The sequence below is a fragment of the Tachypleus tridentatus genome, chromosome 9 (genome assembly GCF_004210375.1).
Source record: "Tachypleus tridentatus isolate NWPU-2018 chromosome 9, ASM421037v1, whole genome shotgun sequence".
NCBI lineage: Eukaryota > Metazoa > Arthropoda > Merostomata > Xiphosura > Limulidae > Tachypleus > Tachypleus tridentatus.
In genome coordinates, this window is record NC_134833.1 from 105215694 (window position 1) to 105239186 (window position 23493).

General features: G+C 31.3%; 1 long non-coding RNA gene across 14 annotated transcripts in view; it reads left to right on the forward strand.

The window, feature by feature from the left end:
* The first annotated feature begins 489 nt into the window (after positions 1 to 489).
* Positions 490 to 23493, forward strand: part of LOC143225959 (uncharacterized) — a 49606-nt gene continuing 26602 nt past the window's right edge. For 2 of the 14 annotated variants that reach the window (XR_013014216.1, XR_013014217.1), the window contains exons 1-2: positions 4869 to 5947; positions 8838 to 8893. This is a non-coding gene — a long non-coding RNA (uncharacterized LOC143225959). The other 12 variants (XR_013014224.1, XR_013014221.1, XR_013014222.1 and 9 more) reach the window with 12 other exon arrangements.

The window sequence follows — 23493 nt, forward strand, 5'->3', positions numbered from 1 at the left end:
CCTAAACTATATAAAAAACGAAGACGGTTTCAAAGAAAGGGAACTAAAAGATGAAGCACTAAAACATACAAAGTTGTTTGACATGTGTAAAAAACGGAAGCTCTGCTATTTTGTATATTTAATTGGATCCGAGGAAAATTTTGGGGATATTCTGACGGATAAATTCGTAAAAATAAAATCAAAAGGCTAGTTGGGAATCATTTGGTCCTATAACATTAGAAAATGAGTTGGAAATTAGAATATAGTATAAAAAAAGTTAATGAAGAATGAAGAACAACAAAAAACTATAATCCCCGACCATCTCTACTGAAAAGACTATCATAACTGATTGATTTATAGTGGTAACGCATCTTCTAAACACAAAATAACCTAATGTGGAACAGTGTCAAAGTAATTCTAAGAAATTATTTAATGTTTGGTTTGTAATGTTATATAAGGCCAACAGATGACATCACAAACGTCTTATATGTTAGTTGATTTCAAACAATTGTGTGTAAAAGTGTAACATGATTGTAAAGATTAAAATTATGGTTAAAATAGTTAAATAGAGCCACATAAAATCTAAGAAAATTAACTACTATTCAACTTTCTATCATTTGTTACCATAAAGGCTTCTATTTCGGTAAGTCTCCTATTTTAATAAAAAGTTCAATAAAAACGATATTGTGTTAGAGCTAAATAACTTTATTAAATAAATATATCTTCTCTTTCAATATTTATCTTTAACGGCATTTGGTCGTTGTGCGTGTCCTAGAAAATCAAACACATTAAGACTCTCTCTTCCCTCCTTTACTGTTGATTATCAACTTTAAAATGATATGAGGCTGTTCAAAAAAACGAAGCTTGAATACTAGTGTGAAACACCGCATTTAAACACTGATTTGTACGTCCCTATTCAGGCCCATGTTCATGAATAGACTGGTTATGTAGCATTTAATGCTATTTCTCTTTAGTTGGTTATATATACTAGCAAATAATTTCATATGAATATTTCCCTTCATTTGGTCGTATATGCTCGCAAACAGTTCGATATCCAAGCGCCACTTTTGTCCTATCATAATTAAATATTTTGTTGTGGCCGCTCATTTTACCAGATTTTAACCGTCCTAAATTTTAGATTGTTTGTTTTAAAACTGAACAAATGACAATGACAATTAATGGATTGGTATGAATAGGCAAATACTATTTGTTCTCTTTTTAAATGGAATTGGCACAGGAAATTCAATTGTTTTTTTTTTGTACCTTGAAGTTCGCGTAAAGCAACCCGTGCTTAATGTCCTTAATTTAACAGTGAAAGCCTAGAAAGAAGTCAATTAATTATTACTACCCACCAACTCTTCTACCAACATATAGCGGAGACTCATCATCCCATATAACGCCCCCACGTATAAAGGGGCAATTGTTAGAGGGACGAGGAATCGAACCCATAACCCTTAGATTGCGAGTCAAGCGTTCTAACAACCTGATCATGCCGGACCAGAAAACTGAGAAAAATAATTCAAGAAAACACCTCTCCTAAAACGATATTGCAGATTATTGATATTGCCTACAGACTGATCTACTTGTTTTCGTATGCAGACATAAATAAGGCCCGGCACGGTCGGGTGGTTAAGACACTCGACTTGTAATCTGAGGGTCGCGGATTCGAATTCCCGTCACACCAAACATGCTCTCCCTTTCAGCCGTGAGGGCATTATAATGTGACGGTTAATCCCACTATCTGTTGGTAAAAGAGTAGCCCAAGAGTTGGCGATGGGTGGTAATGACTAGCTGCCTTCCCTCTAGTCTTACACTGCTAAATTAGGAACGGCTAGCGCAGATAACCCTCGGGTAGCTTTGAGTGAAATCCAAAACAAACTTAACCAGATAAAAATAAAACATAATGATGTTTTAATTTCGAATTGGATTATATGTGCGATTCATTTATGGACATTGATGTTGAGGTACAAGTGTGTTTAATTAAAGTGGTGTAGTTATCATATATCCTCAAACGTTACATCATTTTCACAATTGTTTTAAGTTTTAAGATATATGGAATATACTTAATGTTTTGTTGTTCTTTTGAATTAAGCACAAAGCTACATAATGGGCTATCGGTGCTCTGCCCACCATGGATATCGAAACCCGGTTTTTTAGCGTTGTAAGTCCGCAGACATACCGCTGAGCCACTGGGGAACTACTTAATGTTTAAACATAAAATATATAGACACATAAAATTAATGTCTTCTCATCCGTTCATTCAAATTTTATTGTAATATATCACTGGTCCTCCAGAACTCCTATCACTCGCCCGGCCCGGCATGGCCTAGCGCGTAAGGCGTGCGACTCGTAATCCGAGGGTCGCGGGTTCGCGCCCGCGTCGCGCTAAACACGCTCGCCCTCCCAGCCGTGGGGGTGTATAATGTGACGGTCAATCCCACTATTCGTTGGTAAAAGAGTAGCCCAAGAGTTGGCGGTGGGTGGTGATGACTAGCTGCCTTCCCTCTAGTCTTACACTGCTAAATTAGGGACGGCTAGCACAGATAGCCCTCGAGTAGCTTTGTGCGAAATTCCCAAACAAACAAACAAACAAACAAAAACCTATCACTCGCAGCAAAATTTCGCATGTATGCCTTCATGTGATGTTGGTTACGCCATTGCTCCTGATAAATCGGTACTGTGCTAAACCAGTGCATAGAACTGCACTTCGCCTCAGTTTTAAGCAGCGTTGGTAAAAAACAGCAGTTACTAAGCTTTTGTGCTATCTTTAATCATATAATGTTAGAAGTTAAACTCTTTTAGCTTCAATATGCGTATATGGTAATAAATACATAACTTTATAAGCCTTCGTAAAATATATGTAACGAGCCATTTTGGCGAGCTGATAATATTAACTAGTTGAAATAATATAACTTGTACAATTTTCATAGTGTGCGGTTCAGCTTTGTATAGGACGTAGCACTGATTCTATAACAACAACACAACGACATTTAGACACCACTTGTTTGTTATAAAATAAAACAATAACTGCAATAATCTTCTTCATTATGTGACCTGTATATATATTTAGGCCTAGTAATGATACATCAACAGTTTAATTTACCCCGTTATATGGCCTGCATGGTAACCGAACAACTACTAGGTAATTGTGAGATGCCTTAACTGTGCATTTAGTGGTTGAATTACAACTTACAAGCGGAAGCAGAATATGGTTACAAGTCACAATATAGCTTGTTGTTGGACGTTACTTTTGGTTCTACAAAGGAGTACAGGTTTGAAAATACCCTATGTACATCAAATCAATTACAAATATGGTGTGTTTGTAACGTTGGAGAAAAACTGAATGTTTTCAAACAAGAATAAATAAGTGCTGAAGTAGTATTAAAAATACTGAAAGTTAGAATTATATTTCTCATGTATTTTTCCTGTTAATGTTACTAACGTTAATTTATGTGATACTGATAGTTTTAGTGAAAGATTGGTTATTCTGACTTATTCAATAATTGTTTTTAGGCATGCTTTGTAACAATGATTAAGGCCACGATAAAATGTAAGATTTATTTAAAATATTTTTTACAAAGTCATAATAAGTTCTACCTACACCTTTTTTTAATTTTTGAGCATTCAACTACATTACAAGCTGTACTATTTGTATAGCTATGCCAATTATTACTTTCTATAGTTTGAAGAAAGTATATGTTGTGTAGTTTCTACAGTGCTCTATATGTAACCAAATTACAAATTAAATAAGTTTTTAAAGGTAGACTTGTGAACAAGGAAAAGCACCTTCTGGAAAAAAAAATTACCATGGTGACACTTGATTATTTTTGCTCTTAAATAATATTCCCTAAAACTACAGTTTAAAAGTTATTCAAATTGATTTTTTCTTTACATATGTTATGGGAATACTGATATCAAAATATCATTTGGAGGCTCACTGATCAGCAAAAGTTTTTTTAGAATTGAATTTTACACAAAATAATTTATTATTTTATTTGTTTTTCAATATAACAATTTATAATTTTTAACACTGTATTTTGTGATTAATGTATATTATTTAATTTCTATCAAGTTTAATTATGTAACTAATTTTGACTTTGAGATACAGAGTTGTTATAGTTTTGTATTAATGATGTAGTATTAGCATAAAATTGAGTCAGTTATAATGACATTAGGATTGTTGAAAAATTAATTATTATTTATTTTATGTTAATCTGTGGACATTTTATTTTTAATAATAAATGTAAGCATAATCTAAATTTAAACTCCAAAGTGGTGTGTGATAATGACAATCTTTCTTACAAGTTATAAAATTAACTGTAATTAAATAATTTCTTTTGTCTGTTTTAATCCCATATACTTTTTTTGTGTTATCACCCAGGGATTAATATCTATGCATCTGATTAAGGTAAATTCCAAAACATACCACATAAACTAAAAGAAGTGTTTTTTTTTCTTCAAATTCCACCAGACCAGTAAGGATTTTGTAAAGTTTTTCAGCTCTGGTTATCTTTTGTATGACTGTGTTTAAGGTGCTAGTTGTTTATGGTTATTCAGAGAAAGTGCCTTTAAAAGAACTGAGTTGAAAATCTAATGTAGAATTAGTATTATACATTTACTAATATTACAATTTTTCTCAGCATAAATATCAAAATAAATAATACTGTGATTGTTAAGTTAGTATTTAGCTGACTGTACATAACATGTCTAACCATATGTGAACTGTTAAAAAAACCAATAATGTACTATATTTGCTAGTAAGTTGTTTGAGATTATTTTTTTAAGCTTAGCAGTACTAGGCTTCTAGACCATACAGATTTTACTGAAGGGCTTTAAAAGAAATACAGAATTGGATATATAAACATACAAGAATATTGGAAGGTGAGAAATGTTACAGCTCTTTTTAAGTCAGGTGACAAAACTTGTCCTGATAATTATAGGTGTGCTCGTCTTTAATGTGATGGGAAAATTTTTTTAATGTCTGATAAAAGATATGCTCTGAAAAGTCATTGAACAAAGATTAATATTTTGTTGGACAATCAACATGATTTTGCTAGAAAAAAAATCTGCTTTAATTCTTACTATCTTTTGACATCTCTTGTCAATTTTTGCTGGAGAGAAGAGGTCCTAGAGAAGCATAATTGAGGTATTTAAGATTGTTAATTTTGAAATATCTAAATCTGTATATGATTTTTTTAATTTGTATTTAGTAAAGTGAGAGGTCATAATTAAATGTAATATATGGAAAGCTTTGATTTCAGATGAAATACATCTCTCTTTCATAAGATAACTATTCCCATTTGTTTTTGTCCTCTTTTGCAAACTTTTTTATTATGCATGCCACAAGCCTACCATGCCCTCTACCAGAATCAAATGATATCAGTGCGTTTTTCATGCAAACCATTGTGTATCATGCTCCACCAATAAGACAATAGTACACTCACAGTTTTGTCTCATGCTTCTCTATCTTATGCATCTCCACCAAACCATCACTTCTCATTTGGTAGTGCATGCACTCCATCATCTTTAGTTTATGTCTTGGTTAGTTCTTTAAATTAACTTTGTTACTGAAGTGGTTTCAATTTGATATACTCAAAAATTTGGAAGCAGTTAGGTACACTTATCCTTATCCTGGACATATTATGTTACTTTAAGCACTTTTCTCAACCGTTGCAACATGAATTCCTAAGATAATGTCACTACTTCAAGTGTCTCACAATTGACAAGCATGTCATCACAGGCTTCAGATGCTAATGGCCTGTTAAGAAGTTTGTCTACATTTATTTACAGAGAGATTAACTATAATTTGGGTAAACTTTCATCTCGAGATGTTACACCACTTTTTCTTGAGCAGGCTGATGAAGACTTTGAATGCCTGTTTTCTTCTCCTGTATTTCCTATACCTTCCCATGCTCTTCCTGAGGATTCTGTTTGTCCTTCCAAAATTTGTTTTCACTTTATTTCTCAGGTATGTGATGTTTTGTTTCATGCTTCTTTTTTTTATAACCCATGTTCTTCATCACTGCATGACTATTTTTCCCAACTCTCTTTTGTTTTTTCCCTTTCCTCCAACATTCAGGTTCATGCTGAACAATTTGTCTCTTAGTTTGGTGATGGTGTTAGTATGCCTTGTCCCCTGTGGGGTTTGGATCAGTATGCCCATGCAAATTATAGAGCCGACTCTCCGTATCTCAACTAACAACTGTTAGGTTCAATTTTTACCTGTTTGGGGGACAAGCTGTGAATATCCTGCTTGTCTCACTCATGCCCAGTTTTCCTGCCTCCATCTTACTCTCACAACAATTTTCTGGTACATTTTCACAATACATCTCCTGTCTGAGATTCTTCACAGAAATACTTAAGGATTTTCTCAGGACATCCTCTCTCTTCATTCTTCCACATTGGCTTTGCAAATGTGATTCATCTATTGTTAGAACTTTTTAGGTTGTGATGCTATCTTGTCTATTTCTCATCTCTACCCTTGTCCCATTAGATTCATGCATCTGGGCATATTCTCACACTTGAGTCAAAATAGTCAAAAAGTTCACAAGTTGGTCAAATCAGCAGCTTTTGTAATGTATTGTAATTGAATTGCCAGCTAGATCCAAGTCAACATAAGCATGACTTTGATCCAGGAACTACACCAGATTGAACATTTTTCTTCATTTAATAAAAAAAATATCCCAGAGAAGCATTTGGACAGACCATCTTAAAATGCTTGTATCTCTGGCACTCACAGCACTTTGCCATATGATAATATTATACAATTTCAAAAGTCTTACTCAAATATTTCTAAAAGTTGGCATCTCTGTTCATGTCTCATAAAGTGTATTTATGTGGTTTTATTTGTTAAATTTAATTGTAGTTTAACATAATCTAAATTGTACACTATCAGGTTCTTGTAGTTTATCTTGTTCAAATAATTTGGAACCATTTGTTCAATTTTAACTGAGTTCTGGAATATATATATAGAAATATTGTGATTAAGATATAACTACCACCTAATATGAAACTGAAAAAATGCAAGTTCTAAATTACTGTTCAGTTTTGGCCATATTACAATCAGAATATCATGCTGAGATGGCCTGTCAGAATAACCTGGTTTTAAACAATTAGCTGTATACATGTATAAATAAAGGCTTAATCATTTTACTCTTTTATGCTGGAATATTGCAAATACAGATATATAGAAATTTTCATATCCAGATTTATGGAATTGTTAGGGGCTTATTTTATCTAATAGTAAAATTTTGTGACATCTAAGGAGATGTGACATGAATATTAGAGATAATAAATATGACCTTATAAGATACTGACAGATTTTTTTTTAGTTAAACTTTCTTTCAGGTTACACAGAACTGAGCAACATTTGGAATGTTTAATTTACCTGATGATTTTTAATGATAGTTTGAATGTGTGTAAGTTGATGTTTAGTTTTGTCTACGATTTTGTATCACTTTTATAACCTTAAGCTTGCTTAACATTACACTTTTGCACAAGATGTGCATTTTGACAACTCATGTGGGACATATCTGACAAAAAAAACTTAGCTATGTCTAGAAATATCCACTGACTGAAAATTGCTTTTTTATTTAAAACGGTACTTTATCCTAATTAAGTAATTAATTTTGACTAAGACACAACTTTGCAATTTATGAATATTTGATACCCTGTATTGTAGTGTTAACAAAACAAGATTATGTGAACTGTTTACTTGTGTGTTGTAAAAGTTGCTTATATAGTTGCTACAAAAAATCCAACTAATGAAAACATAATCTTGCACACCATACCCATAAAAAAACAGTGCCATGACTAGTGTATTCAGAACTTGATTTTAGTTTTCTTTACCCTCAAATGATTGAGTTTCAGCCACAGCATTGTAGATGTTTACTTTGGGTGCTGAGGGCAAATACAGTAAATCTGATTATGGTAATAGTCAAGAACAAAAAGTTAATAAAATATATAATTAAGTGCACATCTATCATAAAACATTAACTGTGGTAGACTAAGCACCTTTTGCTTATAATTAGTAGTTATTGTCGTGCATTGTAATGAGTTTTTTGGTAGCACACATTAAGACTGCTAGAAGGTTTACTACTATGAAAAATTGTTGTCTAGTAACAGTACCAATAAAAAAGTATTTGTAACCATTTATCCAGGTCACCTAATATAAGTTTGGTTGTCAAAATCATCTACAGAAGATTGAAAAAATTCTTAAGCATGCAGTGAATTGTTGAATGTGAAATAATTTAGTTGACAGTTGAACAAACCTTATTTTAAAGTAGTTCAGAAGGTGATGAACTGTACAATCAATATTACTTAGGTTTGAATTATTTTTCCAATATGGAGAAAGTATCATAAGGGAATGATCACTGACCAAGTATTCATTGAAATAATTCTGTAAAGTAATGTAAAGATAAATTGAAAAAATGGTCACTTGTTCCTAAACTTACCGTAGTGTATGTAAGAACACACTATGTATGGAAGTGAATTATTAAAATGCATATAGTAGTAAGTTACAGAATTTTTGCATTTTTACCTAGAAGTAAAAAAATTAGAACACCAATAACTGAGCTGTTGCAACTGAACCTATTTGCAGGTCTGCTAAGACAATTGATATAATTGCTACATCAAGCTCAAAACGTTTGTTTTACGTGACTGGTCTATTATATGTATTCCTTATATAAAGATATCATATAGTATATTCTAGTCATTGCATAATACAATTTTGTTCAAAAATAAAAATCCTTGTTTTAAAGATTAATACATTTCTAATTATTTTTAACAAATTGTATAATGTACTTTGATTAAAATGTTCATCAGATAAATAAATTGATTATATTTGTGTCATTCTAAAGATAACAGGATGTGAGGATACTATCTTATGACTTGAAAAAGGCAGACTAGACTTCACGTAAGACAGTTTTATATTTTTCATTGACTTAAGAAATTAATTTCTGTAGGTTTTAATGTAGTCCATCACCTTTTAGAAATGTAAGAGTGTAAGTGAAAAATAAAGGGATGAATTGAAATTTTTACTCTTCTCAAGGGTGGATGGATAAGAACAACCTTAAAGGACAAAGTGGTCCTTTGTTGTTTATAGGTTGTTTTAACAGAATTGCTACAATATTGTGTTAAACAGTATCAGATGTTTTAAGTTTGGCATCAGCAATAATAATACTTCTTTTTCTAAACAGAAAATTATATATTTCTGAAATTGTTAAAGATCAAGTTGTTTTCTTCTATATATACATCATTTCCTCTCACATATATATATACAAAAAAAGTTTTTGTCAATATCAAGACAGTGGACTAATATAGACCTAAATTCAATGTTACTAACATTTCTGTAGCTGTTGGGCAAAAACTTGAAATAATATACAGTGTCAACATACTTCATCAAGCAAAATAGTTTCATCAATTGTGAAATTTACTTTGAAACCTACATAATTATCTAAATTATGGAAATGAGTTTTATTACTTTTTTTCAAAAGGAAATGATTGCTTATACATGAAAGTTGCAATGGACAGTTTTGATGTAATCTCCCTCTTCACAGAAGTCGCAACCACTGAAGCCTGCAAAATAGATTTAGAACATTATATCCAAGACCCCAATCCATTGATACACATTCCCAGCAACCAATTAGCAACTACCACCAAAACTAACTTTATGTTTAATAACCAAATCTATCTACAAATAAGTGGCCTAAGTATAAGGAATCCTGTATCACCAGTTCTAACCAACATTTTTATGACATAGATTGAATCTCAAGCATTTAGTTCAGCTGTACACCCACCACAGTACTGGTACAGGTATATCAACAATACAGTTGCTGGATTCACATCTACAGAGCGCAAACTGAGTTTTTCAACCACATTAACTCTATATACCCCAATGTTAAGTTCACCTGTGAAAAGGAAAAAAAAACAAATAACATTTCTAAATCTCAAGATCACAAGAACTGATACAAAATTCAAAATGGAAATCTAAGAAAAAATCATTGATATTTGATTATACATTCCTGGGACTCAGCACATGAAACAAAACAAAAACTCAACATATTAAGAAACCAAATAAACACAACCACAAAACTATGCTCACCTGATACAATTAATGATGAAATCAACAAAATAAAAAAATACTTCATCAACAAATGCCCTTGAAAAACCATTAAAAGAAATTATTCGCACACACCTAGTTAAAAAACAACAACAATAATGCATCCAAAAATATAACAAACTACAAAACCTTACACTTCTGCATACCATATATTACTGACATAAACAACAAAGTAACTAACTTTCATAAAACTTATAACAAAACGCAACATTCCGGTAAACACCAAATTTCTTCAAAAACCAGGTATAAAACTATAGTCCACACTATGTATAAACTGCACCAACATTATATGTAAAATACAATGCAACAACTGCCAATGACTTCTATATTAGAGAAACAAGCAGAAAAATAGAAACAAGAGTCATAGAACAAAAAACTTTCACACGTTTTTGAATACTGTAAGTTAAATAAACACAATGTAACCATAGAAATCACCCAGATACTAATTAGGGAAACAAATATAAACAAATTTAAAATCAAAGAAATCCTACTTATACAATAACGAAAACCAAAATTAAACTAATATAAAGGACTATCTTTATACCTATACTAATTAATAACATAACATCTAACTGTAGGCCCAGCATGGCCAGGTGGGTTAATGCGTGCAACTCGTAATCTGAGGGTGGCTGGTTCACATCCCTGTTGCACCAAACACGCTTGACTTTTCTGCCATGAGGGCATTATAATGTGATGGTCAATACCACTCTTCATTGTTAAAAAAATTAGCCCAAGAGTTGGCAGTGGGTGGTGATGACTAGCTGCCTTCCCTCTAGTCTTACACTGCTAAATTAGGGATGGCTAGCACAAATGGCCCTCGAGTAGATTTGCGCAAAATTCAAAAACAAACAAACAAACATCTAACTGCAACACCCCCTGTACCCGTTTACACTCTAGTCCCTAAGACATGCCCAGCAATGGTCAGTTGCAAACACTCTCTTTGTTAACCTGAAGATGGCCTAAGAAGGTTGAAACATTGTTCTATGCTTTATTTTGGTAGAAGTGTTAATTTCCATACCAGCCGTCCTGAGATACATTTTTGCTTCATTTGGGTTTCTTATCATCACTAACAGCTGTTTTCTGTCTAGTCCAGTGGTTCACAATTATTTTCCACACTGAGCTATTTCAGATGATGACTATAAAATCAAAAGCTAGACCTGAGCTTGTTGGGCTGTACATCATGCATACTCTAAATACTGTATAGTTGTTTTTGCAATCAATAGTGCTCACAAATCAAATTTTTAAGGATCTAATGTGATCCACATGCCAACTATTGAGGTCCACTTCTCTAGTTCACCCCTTTAAAATTAGGGATAGCTAGCACAAAACGTATTCATCTAATTCAATACAAATTCAAGAAAACAAATGCATCTAAACTGAAATTATTATTAAAAGTAAAGCCCTCAAAATATTAATTTAATTCAATTTACTAATTGTAAAATTTCAAGTCTAGTAATTAGTTTGCTGTTTAAAAAAAAATAATATAATTTTGTATTTTTTGAGCACTTAATCTTTGGACTTGTGTGGGTCAAAATTTGAATAGTACATGTATTATCTGACTGTCTTCTTCAATGTGTATTTTACTCCCAAATAGTTTTATTTAGATCAAAATATTACAGTTTTTATAATCTGAAGTTATCAAAAAAATGTTTAAGACATTCATCTTTTCTAATGTAGATTTGTTGTTCTCAGTAATACAACTAACATTGTAATTACTGAATTTCATCCTTCCATAACAAGTACTGAATATATTTGTGTTGAGGTGATATTTATATTTTTCTAAATTTACCTGCAGTTTCTGTGTATAGTTAATCACATCTGTGCTGACTGGGTGTCTCTAGCTGGTTAGCATGTGCTAATCCTTCCTCACAAGTTAAATACTAAACACTTCAACATTTGTTCTTAGGTTTTAAGCTAGTATGCATATGTTTCATTGTGGTTTCTTGATAGGCAACCTTTTCAAACATTATAAAGAAATCTCTATACCTAATTTGGCTTAACATTGCATGTAGGACATTGGTTGAGGAATGTAACTTCTGAACTTGTGGAATACCTCGCTTTCTTAATCTTACTTGAGTATTTCTTTAGCTCTTGCTCTTGATTTAGTCTCTTGTTTTTCTGCCTTCAACTGCAGCAGACAAACATCACAGAAGAAGAATCCCAGACAGTTTGAGTGACATAGTATTATATGATGGTCAGATAAAGAATTTCTTTATTCCAAACTACATTTGTGTTTGACTGGTTTTCCTTTACTGTCTATGTGTACTTTATTCTTTATGTAACAATGCTAAACCTTCATTTTGCAGAAACTTTTGGCTTTTCTGCTTTATATCAGTGGACCTGCAGTAAGAATACCACAATCCAACATAAATAGTAAATATATTAAAGCTTTAATTTGTGTATAAATTGTCACAGAAAATGTGGAGGCCTTCACTGAATACTTTTCAGACTGACAGATAATCTGGGTATTGGTATTAGTTGAATCCCTAAGCAAAACTAAACCAGTGTAAATGGTATAAATGATCTACATCCAATAACACAATAGTTTGTTGACCATTACAAAAAATCACTCAACTCATTCTTTTTTGCATGTCACGAAAAAGTTTAATCTCTTCATATGATCCTACACAAACAATTGAAGCTATTGTAGTTATGGAGCAATACTGTTTCCTAAAAACATGCTGACAGTATTAGACAGTTTACTCACTAATTAGCTTCAGCATAGGTTTTAACAATGCTCAGCACTATAATATTCAAGTATGTACACTACTCTTACATGTATATAGCTGACATTAAATCTATTAATCATTATCTTGTTTTAATCTATGCTTAATACTTATTCATAACTAATTAATATACAAGGTTTTCACTTTTACTTCTGACTTAGCATGTATTTATTACTGTTTAATATATTATCTGACTGTAATCTCACCACCGTTGACTCTTAATGTCTACAAATGTTATCATTATTGTAAGTCTTGTAAGTCTTCACAATCCTGTACTGACTATCAAGCTTTTTGTTTCTGGATGATGTATTAATATTTTTTGTCTCTGACTTTACATACACTGAATGATCCTTATTACACACTAAAAGCAATGCCTTAAAATTCACATAATAATGTTAAATCATTATTAACTTTTAAACAGTGGGAATGTTGTAGATAGAAGCATCAGTTGATTATGGCTGCTACTTAAGGGTTAATTGGAACACAAACTTGTCTGGGTTAACCTACAGAAAGATGGATAAAATGATACATACAATACTTGCCAAAGGGATACAATAAATATCACTTTGGACAGTTGTTGAAGGTTAGCTTTTAGTTCTTCTTAATATTTACATCATAATGTAATGGAAACCACGGTTTGGTCAGGTGGATCTAAAAGTATGGAATTATTATAAATAAATATTTCCATTGATATTTTAAAGATGGGGAAAAAATATTTTGTTTGGATAATTTAGAAAAAGAGAAAAACATAATATTTACAAGGCTCCTAGCATGTGCTGCTGAGATAGGATACAAAATTTTAATCTTTGGTGCTCATTGGAAATCTAGTTCATCTAGCAACTTTAGTTTAAGCATATTTTCCTTAGTATTTATGTCTGTGTTACTTAAGTCTTAAAAAAAAGTGGTGAAAAGGTTTGCAAAATAAATAATAATATTCAGAAAATGAATGAATTATTTTCAGCTCTTGTCTTACAACATTGTTTATTTACAAAATGTAAAATCCAAAACATTTAGCCTAGAACAAGGTTTACATAGCTCAGCTATAAAGAGTAGAATCCTAATAATAAATTCTATCTTTATCATTTAGAAACCTAAATCTGTCTGCCTTCATTACATACTAAAAGAAAAGACTAACTTATGTATCTATACTATGGAAATGGGTCTGACTAAAAATTATGAAGTATGGGGAAATTTAAAGTACTTTCTCATTTATCAGTATGAAAATGTAAGTGTTCATTTTCTGAGAAGGCATGTCTGAGTTTAACAGAGATCACTAGACTAAATAAAAATTAACCCAAGATAACATTTGTACTGTACTGGTTCCCTCTAGTTAATGGATGGCTTCAGCCTTAGGAATACAGCTCCTCTTCTGTGCTAGTGCCAGTCCTGAGGAAAGAAACTTGGAGAGTGGAAGTTTAAAGTAGTATTAACCCATCCACACAACTGAAAGAGCATTCACTTGGGATATTTGTGGAAGAAGGTTTACTCATAGTGGACATTTAAATAAACATCTCATGACCTGCACTTGAGACAAGCCATTTAGCTGTGATCTCTGTATGAAACAATTTGCACAAAGTGAAAACTTTAAAAAGAAGCATCAATTAATCCACACAAATAACAGCACATTTGTCTGTAGTTTGTTAAGAAAAGTTTTATACACAGAACACATAATTCAATACTACATGTTCCACAAAATCTTAATAGCCAGTAATTTGTATTGGTGATGTTAAAGAAGAAACTAGATATATGTTACAAACTCCAGACGATCATGATTACCAGTAGTTGTAATTACTGTAAAATAAACAGGTGAAAATGAAAATATATATTTTAAGTTCCTGAAAGCCTTGATGACCAGAAATTTCTGTCAGTGTGAAAGAATAATTGGAAAAGACTTTAAATGTACACAATTTATATGACTAACAGAAGTGATTAGTATTGAAACATCAGAAAAGATAGGCACCAAAATTATTATGTTTTACAAATTACATAAATAGAAATTCCAAGTAGATGTTCAAAAAATACATCTATTTGGCCTCAGTACCTGAAGCCAAGTTACATTAGTGATAAAAAGGTAAAACAGTAGTAATTGAACAGAACATTGTAATTTTGAACTATATATTTTTAAAAACTATTCAGCCAATGGAATGAGAAAAAATTATAAATTTCTTTAATCCTGTATGCCTTTAATAGTATCACAATTTCCAGAAAATAGTAATAACATAGTTTACTTCATGTAACTGAAAATGTATTTCTCATCACTTTTCAACACAGTTAGAATAGAATGACAAACCTATTTGCAAAGCTTTTTCAGTTTTGTTATGTTTGACATCAACATTGTTTATAAGATGTTTATTGGAAAACAGATGTAGATGATAAGTTGAATCAAAAACTGACTCGATGGAACAAAACAGAAAGTTTTTATAAATGGAGCTCAAACAAACTGGATTAATGTCACAAGTGGAATACATATTAGGAAATAGTGTTGGAACCTTTGTTCATTTATCATGTTTCAATGACATAGATAAGGAAATGTCAATAAACTGCTTAAATTAGCTGATGATATTACAATCTTAGGTATTGGCTGTGAGGAGAATATCACTTCTATATGAATTAACTAATCTAGATCATTCAATGTGTTGAAGTAAATGGCTGATTTTAAATATACTGATTTAAAAATATTGCATGTGAGTTATCGTAATTTTGATGAGTGTGTTTGTTTGAAGTTAAGCACAAAGCTACACAATGGGCAATCTGTACTCTGCCCACCATGGGTATTGGAGCACAGTTTCTAGTAGTTTGAGTCTGCAGATATACCACTGTGCCACTGGAGGGAATTTTCATGAGAATAACTTTGAAACTTTTATGAAAGAAAGTTTAAATATCTTAGTGTTTTAAGCTATTCATAGAATGATTAAGATTCCAAACAAAAAAATTGGGACAGTCTGGACTTTGCCCTGATTTTCAAAACAATTATTACAAATTCGATATAATTCAAGTTTTATCTAATTTACTTTAAATTTATTGAACTTTTTTTTATAATTTTCTGTATATATTAGCGTGGCATTGTTTTTGAAATAATTTCAAATACCTTTTTTTTGTGTCTATCACAAAAAAATGATCAAAAATAGTCAAATTATACACCCAAGAAATTCTTATTTATTCACTTTATTCAATTAATCTTAAAATAGGCTATTTTATCCCTGGATTTATATTAAAATCCATAAGATTTTCAAAAATAGCACTTCCAAGCTGTAGCATTACTTTTGTGAAGAATATGTAGAATATAAAAGTTTTTCATTAAATAATACACTTGGTTGACCCAAGTATTGAATGTCAAGGCTAATTTTAAATGTACTGCAACATTTGAGATTGAATTTATTAATGAGTGAGTCACTAACTAACTGAAGTAAACAAAAATCTCTGAGGATATATATAATGTTACTTTATTATAAACGTTTATCAAACATTTTCCTTGCCATGTAATGTAATTTTTTTTAAATAAATTAAATAATACTACAAATTATTGTGCATCTGAAATTGTAGTAATTTATAGAATGCTATAATACTAATAATTTAAAACATGAACTATATTCATAGTTTTAAAATAAGTACATTATTAAATAACATGCCACAACAAAATATTTGCTTCTTGAACACTGTTGGGTGTTCCTTGTAGATTTTTGGCAGCTGATCAAGAAAATCACATCCAAATTTGCCCATTACATACTGTTTCATCGAAATCTTCAGTTTCACCAGAACATTGCTACAATGGGAAAACGATATCGGGGCAACTGGAATCCATCAACGCTTGCTGACTACTGTTGGACACTGCAGAATGATGCACCAGACATTGAATACAAACGAAAATCAGGAGCAAAACACTTTTAATTATGTTGAACTTAATAGTATATTAGAAATATAAACACAATTACATATGTTATTACTGGTAAACAGTTAACTGTCTATTTCTCAGAGTTCCTACGTGATGAAGCAAAACCAAAACTATATTTGTGCATACCCACCAGGTACCTGTCACATTCAGCAAAAACTTTTCAGGAAGCAAAAAAAATTGTTGTGCAGTGTAATTAGTATTCTAAGCATTCTGATTTCAATCTGGACTAGAACAGCTTTTGACTTCAGGAAAAACTAAAAAACATGAACCAGGCCATCAGTATAGCTAATTATTTGAATAAACTATCTCAAATTATGTCAAAATAAACTTCAAATTATTTACATGAAAATTGGTGTTAAATCTAATCATTATTAGTCAGCATAATGAAGAGCTAAAACAACAGTGAAATACATACTGACAGTAGTTCCACTTATTGGTGAGATTAGTACCTTCATATCCTTGATAAAGTTAGCAGATGACACTAAATTTAAATAGTTCATTTTTTTTAGGTTTATATACATGTATCTAGAATCATGTATCATAGTAAAATAATATCAAACGGGAAGTTGCATAAAAGATTGACATAATTTAAAATAAGGTCTTTCATTCAACTGTAACTCTAATTTAGAAAATGACTTGTGTGTATAGTCAAAACATGTCTTAACTAATGATTTTAAATTAAATTGAAGAAAATAGACCAAGCATTCAGGTGCACAGTAAAACTAAAATTAAACATTAAACCTTTTTTTGTATATTAAATAATGGATAACAGTTTTACTTTTATTTTATCAATCCTATAAATTAAGAAAATTCTGACTTTGTGAAGGACATAAATATATACAAACATATAGTGGTTTTAAGACACTATGCAAATAAATTAATGATCAGTTGTAAAAATTATCGATATGTAAAGAATAACTTGGAAGAAAGTTATAATATGGTTTGTAATAAAACTTAATTTTAAATGCAACTGTTATAATATATAATCTATTTTTATAGAAAGTCAATTTACAATTGAACATCTTAAAATGTTCACGTGACTTCACTTATTTGAAGATTATCTTGAAAATATTAATTCATTGAGCCCCTAATGTCAAACAGTTTATATTCTCTGATTGGTCATAAGTATGTCTGAGGACTTATGCCACAAAATTTGGGGCTCAGTTGCCCGTGGTGGACAGAATACAGGTAGATTTGTGCTGAAAAACAAACAGTAATCATACAGTGGAAAAAGTATCAGTAATCTCTAAAGATTCGTTTTTAGATAAATATTATTTTCATTATTTAAAGGATGCAGTTTGAGATTTGTTCATTTTGACTGTTTAAGATATTTTGTGTTTGGTGATATGTTAGATGAATTTTACTACTTTAGTCTTTTCTACTGTGTGTGCATCATACCTTTTTCTAAAACCTCAACTTTATGTTTAAAGTAAAACAGTGTGCTGCAAGTTTTAGATTTAAGCATGTGCTTAAGTGTTGAAAACTAACCATGTTTTTACTTAGAATATTAATTGTATAACAAACTGAAGAGAGATTTCCTTGTTATTTGTCCAAACTTTTTAAATTGTCTTTCCAAATTACTATCAAAGGAGCAGCTTATTGTCATTATTTACACTAAATTTGTTGGAAATATGAAACGTAATATGTATTGCTCTGTTTTGAAAACATCTACAATTTTTGTGTGTCATCTGCAGTTTGGATGAGAGATATGCAACCATTTTCTGTGATTTTCTTCTCCACCACATACCTACGCATGTAATTTAAAACAGTGCCCTTCCAATTTTTGTGTAATGTCGTTTACAGGGGTTTCACCACATCTACAAAGAAGTTAGAATTACTAGCATTATGTTTGTTCTTGGTTTTTTTTAGGCAATAAAACATGTTTCTTATTATCATCATTGTAAGAAGAGTGCATGGTACCAATTCTCACTTTTTTAATGTAAAATCCTTTACTCATTTAACATAAATTTGTCGAAATCTGCCTTTCTCAAGTTGTTCTGGTACTTCTATATATATTGATATGTGTGTGTGTTTTGTTTTGTTTTTAAATATGTAAACGCCATCTGTCCTGTGAAGGATTTTTATTTTTTCCTTTATTAGAAACTTTAAGTTGTTCTATAAATGCAAATCATCTCTTCAACTTAAACATGATTAAACTCTAAGCGTGGGGCAGAAAGGTTTAGGGTCAAGAATCAGTTTTTGAAAATCAGGAAAGGTTGTGTATTAGGGGTTGAGTCGTTTATAAAGACGAGTTATAATATAAAATTAATAATGGATGTGACACAAAGATGAGAAGTGACTGAAGCCAGCCAGAGAGGCCCTGAATTGGAAGTTCAAAGACGAAGGAACAGCAGGTTGTATGTACATTGTGTGAAAGATACTATTTCAAGAGTTGGTGAAGTAGGTCAAGATTGTTACGAAGCTAGCTAGTTCCATTGATCTGGAAAGTATGTAAATGACATCGATTTTAGTTCGTTAAAGAACGTGAAACAAAACATGACTGAAAAAAAGATAAACGTACACTTAAAACATATTTTGAGTCTAATTTCCAGACATGGACTTATATATGTCCCCTGGTAACACAGCGGTCATGTCTACCGAATTACAACGCTAGAAATTCGGCAGAACATAGATAGCCCAAAGTGTAGTTTTTGCTTAATTACAAATAAACAAACACTTTTAAACTGTGTTGTTATGTTAGGCATGTAATAAGGTCTGAAGAAAAAATTTGATTTTATTCATGATGTAATATTTAATAACAATTTTGCAGAACGTACATTTTCAGAGTTGTAGTAACATGTGGCTTGGTTTATTTTCAATATGTTTACTTTTAACATTTTCTAGTAAGCCTGTTATAAACGTTGTGCAAGGATAGTGATCAAAATATTTTCTGTTCTGAAATGGATAAATGCTTGTTGGTGTTGGTTTCGTTTTATTTGCAGAACCACACCAAATTCGTTGCTTCCTCCATATACATAGGTTTCAGTATCATTCAATAGTTAGCAACCCCCCCTATATGAAAATAGTTCCAACATTAATGCATTCATAAATATTATTTTTTGCGAACTTCCGAGTAAGGCTACTTAAAAACAATCCCTAATTATAAGTGATATGGAGTAGATGTAGTGTGGTTGCCATGTTGTTACACTTTTTTTTTTTACTTCAACTCGTTAGTTCTAATTATTCTATCAATATGGATGGTTATCGTCTTGAATATGTATACAGAAGTTATTTTAAAACGATTTTGAAGCCCTACCACATCGTTACAATACATGTCACCACGTTCAGCCATGCATCTTGAAAAAGTATCTATCGTAAGGTTGTCATGTCAAAAGCACGCTATTGCTCTTTGTACACTTACCATATAACGTACAAAACAGTTTCTCAGCCGTTTTCAACAGCTCAGTCGGGTATAAATCCATAGGCACCGTGTTTGGCGACTTGACCAATGTGTCTTCATATGCATCTGATCAGATAGACTTGGCCATTAAGAAGGGTTATCCGTGTATTGATAATTCTTACTCACCGATTTAAACACTTCTTTATCAATTGAGTGTATGAATATTTTTTGTCGAAAAGGGCTTTTACGCAACCTTCCAAAGATGCATCATATTATCTACAAAACTACCGAATAATATAAAAATACAATTCTAATACATTCCCTTCCAGTGGATTTTATTATCAAAGGTGGCTGTCATATGACTCGCTGATTAGCATATTCAAAATCGTTTCAATATCACTTACTCAAGCCTCTGTATGGATATGAATTGTAATACTAGCATAGCAGCAGCACAAAGTAAAAAAGTCTAATCAGACCATGCAGTACAATATAAATCTCAATAAAATTTTTATAATGTATTTGTGATTATTACATATATTAAATTTATTCAAATTAACTTGTTCACCCATTTTAACTATTTTTTATTATAGGACAATTGTATTTGTGAAAAAAATGAGTATCACATGTTGAGTGTATTAAAGGTTTATCAGCTAACGTTATTTCACCCCTAAAAGGCCGTCGGGAGAGGTTGCATGTTTTAACCCTTCGCACCATTATACAGTAGTTTGTTGTCTTTCGGTCAGTCAGTCAATATACACTAAAATGACGTCAAATAAGGACGCTTAACGTTATAATTTCTACTGTTGTGACGTCAGTGACGGGCATACCATGGATCACAAAAGAATTGTGCATTCTTTAGGCTACAACACAGAGTCGCATGTGAATTCAGAGGCAAGAAAAGAGAATATTTGTTACTCTTAATTTTGCTTTAATTTATACTTGAAACAGAACACTTACGGGGATCCTACGGAAACATATGTAATAAAGATATAAATATTTTATTCTATATCACGTGTAATCGGAGGTACATGTTCAAATATGATTTTTAATTAAGACAACGCAACGCTGCACTGTTTTGATAAGTACTAAAACCAAGCAGTGATAAATTTTAGTGAAATGATTAACGTATTTTTTAAAATATAATCATATCAGCAGAATCAACTCGAATCTGGTTATTTCTCCTGAGACATTTTCCAATTGTACTAAAATTCCACAAAAACGTGTTGAATTCTGATCAATAATTAGTTACGTTACATCTCTCTGCAGACAAATGGTTATTTCAAAACGATATTTTAGAATAAGTCGCTAAAACATGCGAAATACTGTAATTTTAGTACAGCTTGATAAAAGTAAAATAACAATAAAAAGAAATTACGAAGATCAATTACCCTACATGCGCTGCACTTTTACTTAAAACCAGATATTTGTACGAATAGTTGAAACACAATGTACACAATTCTACCACACAAATAACTCATTTTAACTATTTCATATTTGTCTGATATACATACGAAAAGTGTAATAATATTTCTACAAATGCAAAATCAATTTCATACGGAGACGGGTAAAAAAACCTTGCTTAAAAATATTCATTCGTGTTCTTGCGGCCAAATTTCGAACAAACCATAAATCTCATAATCTCCTACAATTTCTCATTTATAGTATTGATTAATTATGTGATGTACGTAATACTAAAAGTGGTGGTAAACTTTAAATTTAAGTTGCAACTCTTCTTTGTACTACTATAAATGTAAATTCATCGGGTCTTATAAAATGCATTAATGAATCATGGTCTACTGCTAGTTGTACGTAGTTTCAATGAGTGTTTCTCAAGTTAAATCACATCACCTTAAATAACATTAGGAATTGTTTAATTTTGGGAGTATTTTAATACAGGGTAAGGTTAGTTTGTGATAAAACTGTGGTGCTAGTATTTTTATTTCTTTTCTTTGTATACGTGTGATTATGTACTGACTTTCCTAGAAGGAATTAATTTTTAGTTGATAAACATTATTTAACAGAGAGCTAGCTAACTTTAAGTCGAGTTTCCCATTGGTGAAGTTATATTATGCTTTCATTAAAATACTAATGTCTGATTTTAATCCACTGAACGTAAATGGTTTGTAAAGTTCGTAATATACAAACATTCCTGGTCGATGTATTTAAAGTTCCAGATTCATAAGTGCTTATCACAGTTACAGCTTCCAAAAGTTTATAGTATATCAACTGCAGCAAACCAACAACATAAATTGTTTCTTGGAGCGTGAGTTTATAAACGTTAGGCGAGGTTCTAGAAATTTCAGTTGGGAGCAATACTGGCAAAGGCTATTATTTACGTACATAGTACATGGTTGATTCTTACACTGGAAAATCTTCTTCAACTTTAGTGTAGAGGTGGGAATTTTGCAATACATATTTAACGGTTTAACATACATGTATTTTTAAATATATATTTAACTAAAAGAAGCATCGATATAATAGTAAATCCCTCACATATTGCATTACAGATGTTTATTCGAAACCTTTAGACACTAGCAAATACTTAATTAGAGACAAAACTACTTCAACGATGTAATGGATTGCTTAATCTCTAGTATGATAACCTCTGACGATAAACAGGCCAAAATAGCAAAAAAATAAAACAGTATAACAACATTGAATATCCTGATCATTGGATGAAAAAAACTGAGCATAGAAATACAACGAATAACATAAAAAAAGCAGCCATAAAGCCATACAAAACAAAAATTACAAAGAAAAAACGGCATTTGTAAGCTACGGTACAACGCTCTACATTTTGCATATATGTTTAAACAGAAATATCACCTGAAAACTAAGAGCAAAAATTTCATACAAGGTATTCTGTGTGAATATGAATATAACAGTTGGTTGAAAGAAAAACACCAACTCAAGTCATTATTCAGGGACACAAAAGACATATTAGATATGATACTGAGTTATCTTTAAAAAAAGTTCTTGATACCAGCGACGAAGATTATATAATAAACTAGGAAGACACTAAAATAATAGGATGTGAATCAGATAATAAAATAATGAAGGAACTTCTTCTAGCCAAATCACCGTAAACACATATAATTACTCAAGCATGGATATGAAAAAGCTTTGATATTTTCAATTATGAAGTCCTTTACTAACATTCTTGGAATTGTTTTTCTTTATATCCAGTTTTAGAACTAATAATGCAAACAATGATGAAAATGAGTATAAAATGCAAATATTAAGGAAAAGTCTTCTTCTATATGTGAAAATAAACTACACCTTAGTATAGTCACGTGCTTATACTGCACAGTGTGACTGGCTATCATCCGATCAATCAGAACGTATTCACCAGTATACAAACAATAAAATTACAGACACTCATACAATGTCACTTGCAGTAGCTTTAGTCAGTCACTGAAATACTGCATAAGTGTGT